Source organism: Loxodonta africana, chromosome 10 (genome assembly GCF_030014295.1).
Source record: "Loxodonta africana isolate mLoxAfr1 chromosome 10, mLoxAfr1.hap2, whole genome shotgun sequence".
In the NCBI taxonomy this organism is placed as follows: domain Eukaryota; kingdom Metazoa; phylum Chordata; class Mammalia; order Proboscidea; family Elephantidae; genus Loxodonta; species Loxodonta africana.
This window is the reverse complement of record NC_087351.1, coordinates 72,281,037-72,296,463: the sequence shown is the minus strand read 5'-3', so window position 1 is coordinate 72,296,463 and position 15,427 is coordinate 72,281,037. Positions and strand designations below refer to the sequence as shown.

General features: G+C 37.3%; 1 protein-coding gene across 7 annotated transcripts in view; it reads right to left on the bottom strand.

The window, feature by feature from the left end:
* Positions 1–15,427, bottom strand: part of PPM1A (protein phosphatase, Mg2+/Mn2+ dependent 1A) — a 43,827-nt gene that overhangs the window by 13,654 nt on the left and 14,746 nt on the right. For 2 of the 7 annotated variants that reach the window (XM_023546225.2, XM_064292552.1), the window contains one exon: positions 1,156–1,271. The exons of 4 other annotated variants lie outside the window; for them this stretch is intronic. The gene's annotated coding sequence lies outside the window, so the exon portion shown is untranslated. Of the gene's footprint in view, positions 1–465; positions 539–1,155; positions 1,272–15,427 lie in introns of all 7 variants that reach the window. One more of the 7 variants, XM_023546227.2, reaches the window with a different exon arrangement.

Here is a 15,427-nt window from a genome sequence, read left to right as displayed (position 1 = left end):
GATCCAACCTCAATTTTTAAGTTGCATGAAATTATACACGTGTATAACAAAGCTTATATACAAATAAAATTAATCTATTGGTAGTTTATTAATATAATGGCAACAATGTGTACCAGTACTATTCCACTCTATAATCATAAGGTATAAATGGTGAAGGAGATCAGTGGGTCTAGTGACAGCCTTGCTGACAAGCCTGAAAGCTCAACTAATCTAATCCTTTCCAGTACTCAAAGTTAAAACCCCTGGTCTGGAATGGTCCTCACAATGCAAGAAGACAGTTGGTCAGGATTTAGATCAGCCCTTACTTGAATAATAGTCTGGGAATGTAGAGACTTGGGGTTCTCTACAAAGTCACCAAATGAGTTGCAATTCAACTCAAAGCAATCAGAAAGAAAGAGTGATGAACAGGGCTTAAACGGAGATGAAGAGCCATCAGGTAGTAAGGGTAGAGGTGGGGGAAAATACCTAGGCAAATAATCAGGATGCAGTTCCGAGACCATAGGATTGTGACACAGTGATGCTACGCTCAGAGAGGAAGCTGGGAGAAAAAGAGCAAGGAAAAAACCCTTTAGGAGGGAAATAAAAACATTTGGTTTCCTAGCAATCTTTTTCTTCTTTTTCCAGCTAGAGCCAAATTGATCCACGGGCAAAGAAGACTGGCTGACTGGTGTGATAAAACAATCTCTTGCTTGCTCCCCTGCCCCCTATGACAATTCCACTAATGGAAGGTAAACAATGAAAACTAGACATCATTCACCCCTTATGGTGGTATTAATCAAATTATTTTCCTGACACCAGGCTGAGACACATTATGGATGAGCTTTGATTGGAGAGAGGATAACATAATGACGACACCTTATTCACAGACAATATTTAAAAAGAATTCTAAATCACTCTGCTAACTGCTTTACAAGTATTAACTCATTTATCTCCTCAACAACCCTCTAAGGTGGGTGATAATATCTCCAATTTATACATGAATAATTTACACTTAAACAACTTGGCTAATGTCACTCGACTATTAAGTTTAGGAGAATCAGTATTCTAATTCAAGTCTACATGACTGCAAAGCACCATTAACCACTAAAGCAATGTGTCTCAATCATGGCTGTACAACAGAATTATTTATGGGGCTTTTGAAAAATAAATACTTACAAATCAGAATTCCCACAGTAGGGTTGAAATCTAGGCATCTGTGTATTTAAAAAGCTTCAAGTGTGACTGTATGGTACAGCAGGGCTGCAACCTACTGGGAAGATGAGATGGAATGCCTGGGTAGAAGATGGGGAAAGGAGTCAGGCCAGATGAGGGGTGAACGGGAAGAATCATTCAAAACATGGTCAGTCAAGACCACTACCCTAGTATATAAGTAACAAGGAGAAGTCTTACAGGAGAGAAGGCTCCACTATCCTGAAGAAGGATAAAAATGAATGAAACTCATAAAAACATGCAATAGGCAAACCAACAAAACGAGCAGGAACGGGAAACTTTCCTTGCCTCCTCTGAAAATTCCCTAGCAGTGTAAGGTACTATAAGAACTCAAGTTATGAAGTTAGATGAACCTGGGTTCAAAATCTGGCTCTACTATTTGACTACTTAACCTTTCTGATTCTCTCTCTTCATATGTATAATGAAGATAGTACTCATCTTACAGGGTTCTTGTGAGAATTAAGTAAAATATTTATATGCACTTAGTATAGTAACTATTATAAAACTATTATTTTTGTCATGCCAGAAGGAGGAATCAGTCACAACAACGTTTTTCTTGCCACCAGCTTTGACTATGCTCATATTAAAATGTTCTGCACTATATATCTTTTTTTTTTTAATTTTTATTGAGCTTCAAGTGAACATTTACAAATACGTCAGTCTGTCACATATAAGTTTATATACACCTTACTCCATACTCCCACTTGCTCTCCCCCTAATGAGTCAGTCCTTCCAGTCTCTCCTTTTGTGACAATTTTGCCAGCTTCCAACCCTCTCTACCCTCCCATCCCCCCTCCAGACAGGAGATGCCAACACAGTCTCAAGTGTCTACCTGATACAAGTAGCTCACTCTTCAGCATCTCTCTCCTACCCACTGTCCAGTCCCTTCCATGTCTGATGAGTTGTCTTCGGGAACGGTTCCTGTCCTGGGCCAACAGAAGGTTTGGGGACCATGACCGCCGGGATTCCTCTAGTCTCAGTCAGACCATTAAGTATGGTCTTTTTGTGAGAATTTGGGGTCTGCATCCCACTGATCTCCTGCTCCCTCAGGAGTTCTCTGTTGTGCTCCCTGTCAGGGCAGTCATCGGTTGTGGCCGGGCACCAACTAGTTCTTCTGGTCTCAGGATGGTGTAAGTCTCTGGTTCATGGGGCCCTTTCTGTCTCTTGGGCTCATAGTTATCGTGTGACCTTGGTGTTCTTCATTCTCCTTTGATCCAGGTGGGCTGAGACCAATTGATGCATCTTAGATGGCCGCTTGTTAGCATTTAACACCCCAGATGCCACATTTCTAAGTGGGATGCAGAATGTTTTCATAATAGAATTATTTTGCCAATTGACTTAGAAGTCTCCTTAAGCCACAGTCCCCAAACCCCTGCCCTTGCTCCGCTGACTTTTGAAGCATTCAGTTTATCCCGGAAACTTATTTGCTTTTGGTCCAGTCCAGTTGAGCTGACCTTCCATGTATTGAGTATTGTCCTTCCCTTCACCTAAAGTAGTTCTTATCTACTAACTAATCAGTAAAAAACCCTCTACCACCCTCCCCCGCCCCGTAACCACAAAAGTATGTGTTCTTCTCAGTTTATACTATTTCTCAAGATCTTATAATAGTGGTCTTATACCATATTTGTCCTTTTGCCTCTAACTAATTTCACTCAGCATAACGCCTTCCAGGTTCCTCCATGTTATGAAATGTTTCACAGATTGGTCACTGTTCTTTATCAATGCGTAGTATTCCATCGTGTGAATATACCACAATTTATTTATCCATTCATCCGTTGATGGACACCTTGGTTGCTTCCAGCTTTTTGCTATTGTAAACAGAGCTGCAATAAACATGGGTGTGCATATATCTGTTTGTGTGAAGGCTCTTATTTCTCTAGGGTATATTCCGAGGAGTGGGATTTCTGGGTTGTATGGCAGTTCTATTTCTAACTGTTTAAGATAACGCCAGATAGATTTCCAAAGTGGTTGTACCATTTTACATTCCCACCAGCAGTGTATAAGAGTTCCAATCTCTCTGCAGCCTCTCCGATATTTATTATTTTGTGTTTTTTGGATTAATGCCAGCCTTGTTGGAGTGAGATGGAATCTCATCGTAGTTTTAATTTGCATTCCTCTAATGGCTAATGATCGAGAGCATTTTTTCATGTATCTGTTAGCTGCCTGAATATCTTCTTTACTGAAGTCTGCACTATATATCTTAAAATACACTTTTAATCTCTCTAGTAAATATCAAACCAAATCTGTTGCTAGTGAGTTGATTCTGACTTACAGCAACCCTACAGGACAGAGGAGAACTGCCCCCATTGGGTTTCTAGGGAGTGACTGGTAGATTCGAACTGACAACCTTTTGGTTATCAATGGCCGAGCACTTAACCACTACGCCAACAGGGGTCATCACTAGTAAACAGGAGAAGGTAAATTTAAAACAAAATACCGTTTCACATCCATCTGGCAATACCAAGAGCAGGTACAAATGTGGGGAAATAGAAACTCCTCAATACTGCTAATGGAGTTATTAACTGGTACAAGTACTCTGAAGAGTTGCAGTTGGCAACAGCTAGTAAAGTTCAAAATGTACATAAGCAACTATTCAGCAATTCCACTTCTGATTATATATCTGAGAACAATGTTTTACAAGCTGTTAGACATGGATGGTGAAATTAATTTAACTGGCTGTATGTGATCTGCCATCGAGTCCAACTCATAGTGACCCTACAGGACAGAGTAGAAACCTACAGGACAGAGTGGAAACCCTGGTGGCGTAGTGGTTAAGTGCTACGGCTGCTAACCAAAAGGTCGGCAGTTCGAATCCACCAAGCGCTCCTTGGAAACTCTACAGGGCAGTTCTACTCTGTCCTATATGGTCGCTATGAGTCGGAATCTACTCGACGGCAGTGGGTTTTTTGGGTTTTTACGTGATCTGCATTTTAAGAAATGAAATACAGTCTATCTCATAAGGTAAAGGTAAGTAAACCTTGTTCCTTGAAGTTTTTTTTTCACATGTACATGTGTTTACTGAGTTGAGGCACATAATTCTTACAGTCAAAAAGCTTGAAACACATTGCCTTAAAGAAATTCTTCCATGTGCCCAAGATGCACAACCATTTTTTTAAAAGAGAACTGTAATAGCAAACAACTGGAAACAACCTAACTGCTCATTATTAACAGAAAAATGAACTATATCTACATAGATCAATGGCTATTTCTCAAAAACAAAAAGGCAATATGCTTAATAATCCAGCAAAATAATTCTATATATACATTTGGCAAAAGTATAAAAACGAGGTTGGGGAGAATACATGCCAACTTCAGAACAGTGGCTGTGAGTTCCATGAGGGCAAGGTCTTTTTGTTTTATTCCTAATGTCTCCCCAGCATTTAGAACAGTGCCTAACACATAGCAGAACCTCAATAATATGTGTTGAATTCTCTCTGGGGAGAAAAACAGAATGGCCTCAGGAAAGGGTCCAAAAAGGGGATTCAACTGTATCTATAACTGTGTTTCCCAGACGTGGAAGGAACAACAGGGACTTCCATGGACATCTGCTTTACCTCTTAGTTCTTCTTTGGCTTAACTAAGATATGTTGAAGTCCTTCAAATATTAACTTTTACTAAGAAATAAAAAGAAAACCTAATCAAGAACCAAAGAAAAGGAAACCAAGAATTAAAAAGTATATAGGATTCTCTTAAAACTTAACTAGATTTACCTTTAAGTTAGACAAGTTAAGAGCCTGGTTTTCTCCCTGATTCTTCCTATAGCCTACCACCTCACCTCTGAACAACTAGTTAACAGGTGTTTACAGGCTTAACAATCACATCTAACATTTACAGAGGGATTATTACCAGCCAAGCATTGTTCTAAACACTTATATATGTATAAACTCCTTTAATCTTTACACCATCCCTTTAAAAAAAAAATTTTTTTTTTTTTTGCTGTGAAGTTCATTCTGAGTCCTGGTGATCCTATGTGTTTCATAGGGTTTTCAATGGCTTCTTTCAAAAGTAGATCACCAGGGCTTTCTTCTGAAGTGCCTCTGGGTGGATTCGGACTGCTAGCTTTTTAGTTAGTAGCCAAGTGCTTAACCATCTGCACCATCCAGGGACTCCTCCATTTCTAAAAGGTAGGTACTATTATTATCCCTAACTTACTGATGAGCAAGCTGAGCCAAGTAAACTGCTCAAGGTCAACGGCAAGTTGCACTGTATCATCTCTAGGTCTCAATTCCCTTAGCTAGACTGGGGAGAGGAGGGAGGTATTACACTTAAGACACTTGACACCTACTAATCTAGTACCCCCAATTTCCTCATCTGTAGAACAGGCATATTAATACCTCTGAATGTTACTGCAAGGTTTAAATGAAATAATGTCTACAAAACAACCTGGCACAAATGAGACACTCAGCAAATGGAAACTATTGCAATGACTACTACATTGCTCCATACAGAGCCACATCTAGACTCTGCCTCACTTGACAAAGACCATACTCTCCCTTTTATAGAAAAGCCCAGTGCATTTTTTTCCAGGTATGTATATGAAACAATCAAATAAATAAGTAGGGTTTATTTTATAAAAACAAAATCAAGACTTTAAAAAAATATATATTAGAGATGTAAAAATAGCAACTCAAGTCAACCATCTGATAAAATTGTAAGTCCAGCTCAATGCAACTATAAAAACATAAAAAAAAAAAAAAAGTCAAGGGAAAATTAGTGATTTTGTGGTTGGACTTTTGCATACTGAAAACAGGCAATTCAAAAATCTTACCTTCTTGGGTTCTGAGTGATTTGAAGAGTCCTGATAAAGCAGCCAACTATAGCTAGCTACATAAATATAGCAGATGGTTATGTAAATACAGTATTTACCAGAAGTATTTACTTATTACAAATACTATGTTTATATAGTCATTTTCCATAGGTGGACTACTAAAGAATATTTTATTTAGTCAAATTATTAAATGGGCATATATCTATAAATAGTGAACATTATGAATGTTTAAGTTGGTTTCCGAGAGAAATATTAGCTCTTGACTAGAGTCGTGGTGAAGTCTTATATATACTCTGAGCACATGCTGGGTCTCATCATAGCACTAGCATAGTCAGTTATTCTAAACTCTTCAAAACAAAGTGCTATCACAACCATATGACTGGTTCATCTTTGATATAATCAGAAAACTTGGCAAGCATTTTATTATGTCTTTTAAAACCAAACTAATCCCTAAATTAAAAAAATTCTAAGGCTTGGTCAGGAAGTCATTCATGTTAAAGTTTAGCTATTGCCTTTTATGAAGCAATGCTGATATAATCATTGCAAAGAGTCTTAAAACTGGTCACCTGGTTTAGTCCATTCACAATTATTCCAAATAAAAAAGTTCCAAAGATTGTACCGTTAAGATCCTAAGCAATTTATTAGCCAAAAGTAACAAGAATTACTCAATTCACAATTTAGACAGTCCTTTGATAAAAAAAAAAAAATTGAATAAAACCTACAAGGTATTTTTCTATCTACCTACTGGATACATGGTCTAATACAGAACTCCCTCCCAGTTCCACAAGTAGCAGATGAAACAGACACATGTAAACAATATTGAGAAAATTACATTCTCTTAGCAAATGATAACAGAATTATTCTTAGAGCAAGACCTACTTTTCAGAGGAACTCTACTCTGATCAGACAATTAAGGTAGGGGGTAAGGCTTGAAAAATATACTCAAATAACAAAGTATTATCACTAAACAGGTATCCCAAAAGGGGTAAATGCTAGAAATTAAAGGCCCCTTTTTTGTTTTGTTTGATGAGCATAAAGATAGGTTTGGTTATGAAATTTGGGAGGAGAATCTGGAGGAGGCCTGCATAAGAGAAACAAGAAATGTACAGGTTTAAGGAAAATCCAAAGAGAAAAAACTATATAGCAAGAGAAGACTAGATGCTATTGGGGGAAGGAAGAAAAAAGTAACTCTGGCTAGCAACATAGGTAGCAGTATGTAACATGGCAACATTCAAGTTATTTACAATGGGATGTGGTATATGTAAACTCACTACTGCTACCAAATCTTCAGTATATTCTACATTGCTCACTAGTGCTTACATACAGAATGACTTTGTTTTCAAGGATGAGGCTAAACAGTCAGCTGTCCTTTGGAATGCACATTTTATTGAATTATAGAATATTTTTTAAGCAACATACTACACAGCTGGGGTTTAGTGAAGAAACATACCACTTGTGGCCATCTCCCTGTAAAGGATCATTTAGGATACACAAACTACTTTTAACTCCCCAAATTATATTTTTATAATGCAAGGCAGCCATCTCAAGGTTATCTATGCTAATGAGAAACAAGCACAGGAATGCAACTTTCTATTAAAAAAAAAAAAAAAAGGCTAATCTTTGGGTAAGTTTTCTCCCATTTGGAGTCTGAAATTCTCATTGATTATTGATTACTGCTTTAAAAAAATGATTATATATATTTATAGTTAAATTTCATTTTGATAACCTGTGTAGTTAATTAGAGCCAAATGCAGAAATGATCTGTCTAAACCTATTTTACAAATGAGATGAATTAGGGAAAAAGAATGATTTGCCCAAGGTCACAAAGCTAGTTCAGCAGTAAAGCTGAGAACAGGACCTAGATTTCTGTACTTGCAATCCAATTCTCCTACATATGCTATACTGTATACTTAAAATAAAAAATTGGAAATCTAAAATCTTAGGCTTTTAAGTACAAGACGCAGGCAAAGATGTAGAGAAGGCTGTCACAGCACAAAGCTAAACCTTCCTGCAGTGCCCTTTCTCCCTCAGCCTACAAGGCTCCCCTACTCGACATAGCTCTCTAAACTGCCAAAGAGAAATGACAAGGAAGGAATAAAGGGAGAGACGGAAGGAAAGGAAAGGAGTGGAGGAATGGAGGGAGGGAAAGGCAGCCAAAAAATATAATCTTTCTGTTTGGCACTGAAAGAATAGAACTGCAAACTTAACTATGATTTCTGCCAAAGCCAATCTCAGGTACTCAGGCTAAATAAAATATTAAAATGAGCACAGAAAAACAAAAGGATCTTTAAAAAAAAAAAATCCAGAAGTTAAAAAAGCAGGACTCACTTATTCATTAGCTCCAAACTAGAAACTACCCAAATGTCCATCAACATTACAATGGACAATCTACAACCACATACTAAAATGTGGCTGAATGTCATAAACAGTGTTGAGCAAAAGAAACCAGGCACGAAAACATACTATATGATTCCATATAAAAACAGGCAAAATTAATCTTTTGTTTATTAAAAGGCAGGATAGTGGTAGGGGATGGGAGAAGGGAAGGAAGAGTAGTGACTAGAAGTGAGCATGTGGAGAGGGTTTCTGAGGAACTGGTAATGTTTTGTTTTTTGATTCCAGTTGCTGGTTATATGGGTGTGTTTAGTTTATGAACATTCATATACGAGTAAGTATATCTATCATAATATACTTCAATACAAAGTTTAGAAAGGGAAGAGAAAATGGGCCTCCAGTAAGAGTTAATACTGAAAACAATCCTTTAGTGAGATATTTGAAGCTGTCAATTAAAAAAAAAAAAAATACAGCACTCTGAAAGTAAGTTCAAGGAGAGGAAAATCAATTACTGAGCTGAACATTTCAATAGAGACAATGAATAGCAGACTGGATACCACAGAAAACTCAAATCAATAAAGGAGATCACCTCAAGGAATTCTGTCAAAACATACAAACCCACATCTACACCCATCCTATCCTCTTACCTTTCTGTTACAATAGAGGATTCTACTTGAGCTTTGGAGAGCAAGCTTCAAAAGAATCTTATACTACTTACATGACTTCTCAGGAACCATATACTATTTCGCTTTCTTTCCTTTATAATATTCAACCTCTCTCTTTACAATGGAATGTGACTTTTAAAGACACTCAAGTGTCTACCATTAAAAATAAGTTTTCCTGTGAGTTAATCCCTCTAGCTACCCATCTGCTTCTCTCCTCCCTTTACAGTTAAACTCCGTGAAAAAAAATGTTCATTTTCCAAACTACTGTTTGGCCATTTCACCAAAACAAACTCCTCCAAGTCACTTAATCCCATGGACATTTTTAGCCCTCATCTAATTGACTGCTCACAGTAGTACTCAATACAACACTCCCTTCTCCTAAATCATTCTTCCCATTGGCTTTTCAAGATGGCACACACTACCAGCTTTCTCCTCCCTAAACTTAATTTTTCCATCCATGTCTCTGTTGCAGGCTCATTTTCATCTACCAAGTCATTAAATATCGGCACTACAGATGGCTCAGACCTAGGCTCTCTTTTCATTTGATGCCCTCTCCCTATGTACTTTTTCACATCTTGGCAACCTGTACCACCATCCATCAAGGTGAACGGAAACCAAGACGCTATCTTTTAGAACCTCTCTCTACCTCATCTTCCATACAAGTCCAGCATGAAACCCCATGAATTATACTTCCTAAATATTGTCAAATCTGTCCACTTTTTTTCTATTACACCCCAGTCTCCAAGCTACCATCATCTTTCACCGCAATTATTCTAACCAGTCTCCTAATTTGTCCTTCCACACGCATGCTGGCCTCCCTCCAATTCATTCTCAAAACTGCACGCTATAAATTGCACCCTATCACTTCTATACTAAAAGTTTTTCAATGACTTTTCACTGTTTTGGGGATCCCTGAGTGGTCAGGCCCCTACCTACCTTTTCCTATCTCATCTCACTCCATGCTGCTCCTCTCTACACATTCTCTACTCCAACAAGTTCCTAGTACTTGCCGTTCTCCCTTCCACCAACTATATAAGCAAACGCTGTTTCCTCTACCTAAAAAATTATTCCCTCATCTTTTAGTCTTGTTAATTCCTATTCATTCTTCAATACCAACTCAAGCATCAGTGTTTTAGAAGAGCCTGCTTTAACTCCCCTAAGTTAATTCTCCTGCAGCACGAAGCATACTGCAGACCTCCGATAAACAGTTCCTGAATAAATGAACTAAAAAAAAAGCAGATGCAAATGATAAAAATTTTATGAGTGTATCCAGAGAGTAAACATACACACACACAAAAAATTTCTGAAGGAGAAAATGAAGATATTTTAATCAAAGAAATAAGAAATCTTCTGTGTGTTGAAGTCTTTTCAAACTTAAAAAGGTCCCTGAGTATCAGGCAGGTTTAATTCCTAAAATCTCACACCTAGAAGCCCAATCCTGGTGGCATAGTGGTTAAGAGCTACGGCTGCTAACTAAAAGGTCAGCATTTTAAATCCACCAGGTGCTCCTTAGAAATGATATGGGGTGGTTCTACTCTGTCCTATAGAGTTGCTATGAGTTAGAATCGACTGGACAGCAATGGGTTAGTAGCCCACAACCAAAGAAATTCAAGGAAAAGATAAATAAAAATAATGTAAGCTTCTAGACAGAAAACATGGATAATCTTCAAAGGAAAAAAAAAAAGCTCTGCTGCCGAGTCAATTCCAACTCATGGCAACCCCATGTGTTACAGAGTAGAACTGCTCCAGGGGGTTTTCTTGGCAGTAATCTTTAAGGAAGCAGATCGCCAGGCCTTTCCCCCACAGTGCTGCCAGGTGGGTCCAAACTGCCAATCTTTAGGTTAGTAGACAAGTGCAAACCATTTGTGTCACCCAGGGACACCATCCTCAAAGGAAAGGGTATCAAATTGATATTAGCCATCTCAACTGCAAAACTGAATCCTAAAAGACAACAGAAAATAAAGAGTTCTAAGAGCAGAATCGACTCGACGGCACTGGATTAGTTTTAAGAAGTAAAGAATAATAACTTAGCGTTCTATAATCATCCAAACTATTACATACGTGTGGGGGAGGGGAAGAAAGACATTTAAGACAAAGACTCCAAGTATACCACCCATACCCTCATTATGGAAAAAAAAAAAAAAAGAAAAAATTCCAACCATACAAACATCTATTCACCATGTTTTAAAACTAAGTTCATTTTCATATTATCTGTCATTAGTTTAACTCTTTAATAATGTTAGCGGGGGAAAGAAAAAAAATATATATATTGTAAAAGAACTTAGAAAATTGCCCAATTATCCAATTAGTAGGAAGACACTCCTTCCACATCTTTAGAATCATCATCAAGAGCAAAACAAATATGAAACATCAAAAAAATGGAAATACCTCTCATAAGATTAAAGTTAAGTTATAGGTCTGTCCAATATGACAGTGGACAAATCCTTTCGATAAATGCCTACCTTTTCTCATTAATAAATACACAACCTTCATTACTTGCCGATGGCCTTGATCTAAGAAATGTATAAGAAATTAAGTGAGAAGACTAAAGTTCTAGAAATACCTAGGTAAACATCACTACTAAATTAATAGTATAGCTTAAAATCATGCTGATAAATTCCTATCTAAAAACTCTCATTCTCAACAAAAAGCTGAAGATTATGATATACAATTATTTTACAAAAACACCAACTTGTAAGAAATAAAATCACATTTGCTCTATGAATTATCTTTAAAACAATGTAGCCCATTATGTAAAAGAAATGAGAGAAGATTAAGCCCTCTGGTAACCACTGTGAAAATACGAGAAAAAAAAAATACTCATTTAAATTAACTGACAGGTATTTTAAAATTAAAAGTAGAGCAAGGAAAGATAGTGGCTTAAGTATAGCTAACAGGCTTCCCTTCTACAAAGTGACCAAAATGAATTAAAAAAAAAAAAAAAAAGCCAAAAAAGGGAGAAAATGTCACCAAGGTGAAATATCAGAACATCTACCAGTACCATCTAAATGACACAGAGATAGAGATCACATTGGAAGATATTACAGAATTATATAATTATGCAAAATTACATATACATAATTATACAAAAATGTGGAGACTATCTGAAGACTTATACTAATATCTCCCAATTCAGAGAAATTAGAGCTGAAAGAAAGGGCTGAAAGAGACAGAACCCATTTTGGAGCTCCTTTCCCACCTTGGTACAATAATAGTTTTTGTTTTGTTTTTCTGATGTGGCTTTCTTAATAGTCCTGGGCTCTGTTGAGAGGGGACTTCTCTATACTAGAAAAATAAAATCTATAGATGGAGGTTAACAGTGGGAACCTTCACATTACAGACATTAAAAAAAAAAAAGGCAACTGCAAACTGGTAGCCTGAATTTGACCTTCACTTATGTTGTTAGCTCCTTTCTGCATCATGCATTCTCCATATTGCCCACCACTGCCTATTAACTGCATCCATCCCATTTCATCTACTTTCCTGCAGTGACATCTGAGTTTGCGTCATTGTACAGAGGAAAATACCTGTGATTCTAACAGCCAGTCCATAGTTCACAGGGACTTATTCTAACCTGATCTTTCACTCATGTGGCCAACTCATCCCAAAGTAGAGAAACAAAATGACACTTGCAGTAAGCTGATTAAATGGCCCCAAAGATATCAGGTCCTAGTCCTAGGAACCTGTAAAGTTACCTTATTTGGAGAAAAGGTCTTTGCAAATGTGATTAAGGATTTTGAGATGAGAAGATTATCCTGGATTAATGATGCTGATGGCCTTAAATACAATAACAAGTATCCTTGTAAGAGAGAAGCAGAGGGAGATTTGACATGCACAGAGGAGAAAAGTGATATGAAAACTCAGCAAGGAGAGATCTGAAGATGCCGGCCTTGGAAAAAGTGATGAGATCACAAGGTAAAGAATGCTAAGCCAGCAGAAGCTGGAAAAGGCAAGGAATTGATTCTCTCCTAAAGCTTCTGGAGTGAGTACGTTCCTGCTAACACCTTGATTTTGGCCAGGGGAAACAGATTTTGGACTTCTGGCCTCCAGAACTTTTAAGAGAATAAATGTATGTTGTTTTAAGCCACCAAGTTTGTGATAATCTATTACAGTAGCTATAGGAACCCTATACAAAACGCAACAGTCAAGCTCCCCTGCTGGGAAAGAAAACTCCTCAAATTGATGAAGATAGAAATCTGCAGTCATTTCAACAAGTATCAAGAGAAAAGCAACGGAGACAACATTTCTTACCTACAAAAGCCTAAAAGGATCAGCTCCCAATCATCTCTCTCAAAAAAGTGAACATCATAACTGAAATTATAATTCTACATCATCAGCCAGTCAAGTTTAAATCCCAAGGGATATGAACGATGTCCAAGTATTCTGAATAGAGCCAAGGAGTATCTAGACCCAGTATTTTAGGGGCAAATAACAGAGCAAACTTCATCCTTTAAATCAAAAACATAAAATTCATAGAACCACACAACAATTCTGAAACAAATGCATTTGTTAAGGATCCTCCCAAAGTTAAAAAGAAAGGAACAATAGCCATGAAGGGGAAAGAAATAAGGAACAGGCAGAAATCAAACCAGAATAGGTGGCTATTAAAAAAAAAATTGGGGGGGGGGGGGACATGAGAAAAACATTTACTGAGGAAAAAAACAACTAAGGCCACACAAACTCTAGCTGGACCAAGTCAAGGTGAGAATCAGGTAACTGGCAAATAATACTGAGGAACTGCCTAAAACGTAACACAGAGACTAAGAAAAAAAATTAATGAAGTTCCTGGGTGGCGCAAATGGTTAAGCACTGGACTACTAGCCAAAAGGTTTGAACTCACCCAGAGGTGCTCAGGAAAACAGGCATGGTAACCTGCTTTCAAGAGGTCACACCCTTGGAAAGCCTATGGAGCAGTTCAATTCTATACACACAGGGTTGCCAGGAGGTGGAACTGACTCGGCGGCAACTAACAACAAAGGTGTCAAATATCGGAATTAGTGAATGTTAAGATATAAAATATGTATGAAACATATAATGAGCTTTTATTAAAACAGGATAAAAAAAGAGAAAGGAGAAATAAAATTACCAGACTGATTGAAAAGAACTAAGTGCCACTTCCAGAAAAAAAGAAAAAAAAAGTTGCTGATATTAAACTCTAAGGATGAGTTAAACAACGGATTATATACAAGTGTAGTAAATTGGATGACTGAGCTGAAGAAATTAAAGAAAAAGAATTTTTTTCTCTTCTTAAAACCTACAAAGGATGAGGGAACGGGGAAGGAGAAAAAGAAAACAAAATTCTCCAGCAGCAGTAAATGCATTAATAGTACACAGATGTAGGCTCTAAGAAATCTAGAGCTTAATCTCATTTAACCAATGTTTCTCTGGTATAATCTCATATTTTCTGAGTATACTTAGATCATGTTGTTGTTGCTGTTAGTTGCCATCAAGTCTGCTCCGACTCATGATGACCTTATATATGACACAATGAAACACTGCCCAGTCTTGTGCCATCTCCATCATCTTTGGTATGTTTTAAACCCACTGTTGTGGCTATTGTGTCAATCCATCTTCTTGCAGATGACACAACTCTGCTTGCTAAATATGAAGATGACTTGAAACACTTACTGATGAAGGTCAAAGCCTTCAGTATAGATTACATATGAACATGAAGAAAAAACAAACATCCTCACAATCGGACCGATAAACATCATGATAAATAAAGAAGAAATTGAAGTTGTTAAGGGTTTCATTCTACCTGGATCAATAATCAATGCCCATGGACGCAGCAGTCAAGAAATCAGATGTATTGTATTGGGCAAATCTGCTATAAAAGCCCGCTTTAAAGTTCTAAAAAGCGAAGACATCACTTTGATAACTAAGGTGCGCATGACCCAAGGAATGATCTTTTCAACAGGCTCATATATATACGAAAGCTGCACAATGAAAAAAGAAGACAAAAGAATTGGTGCGCTCGCATTGTGGTATATGCAAACAAAATTTAATGTACTGTGGACTGCCAAAAAAGTGAACAAATCAGTTTTAGAAAAAATACAATCAGAATGCTCCTTAGAAACTAGGATGATGAAACTTCATCTTGTTTACTTTGGATACATCATCAGGAAAGACCAATCTGTAGAAAAGACATATTTGGTAAAGTAAACAGTCAGCAAAAGAGGGAAATCTTCAATGGGAGACTGATTAACACAACAGCTGCAACATGGACTCAAACATACCAATGATCATGAACATGGCACAAGACGGGCAATGTTTTGTTCTGTTATACATAAGGTCACCATGAGTTAGAGCCGACTTGACAACAATGAACTACAACATATTGCTACAGTAATCAGAACAGTTTGGCACTAGTATAAGGGTAGAACACTGTAATAGAACTAAGAGTTCAGAAATAATTCATCTGTGAACAACTGATTTTTGACAAGAGTGCCAA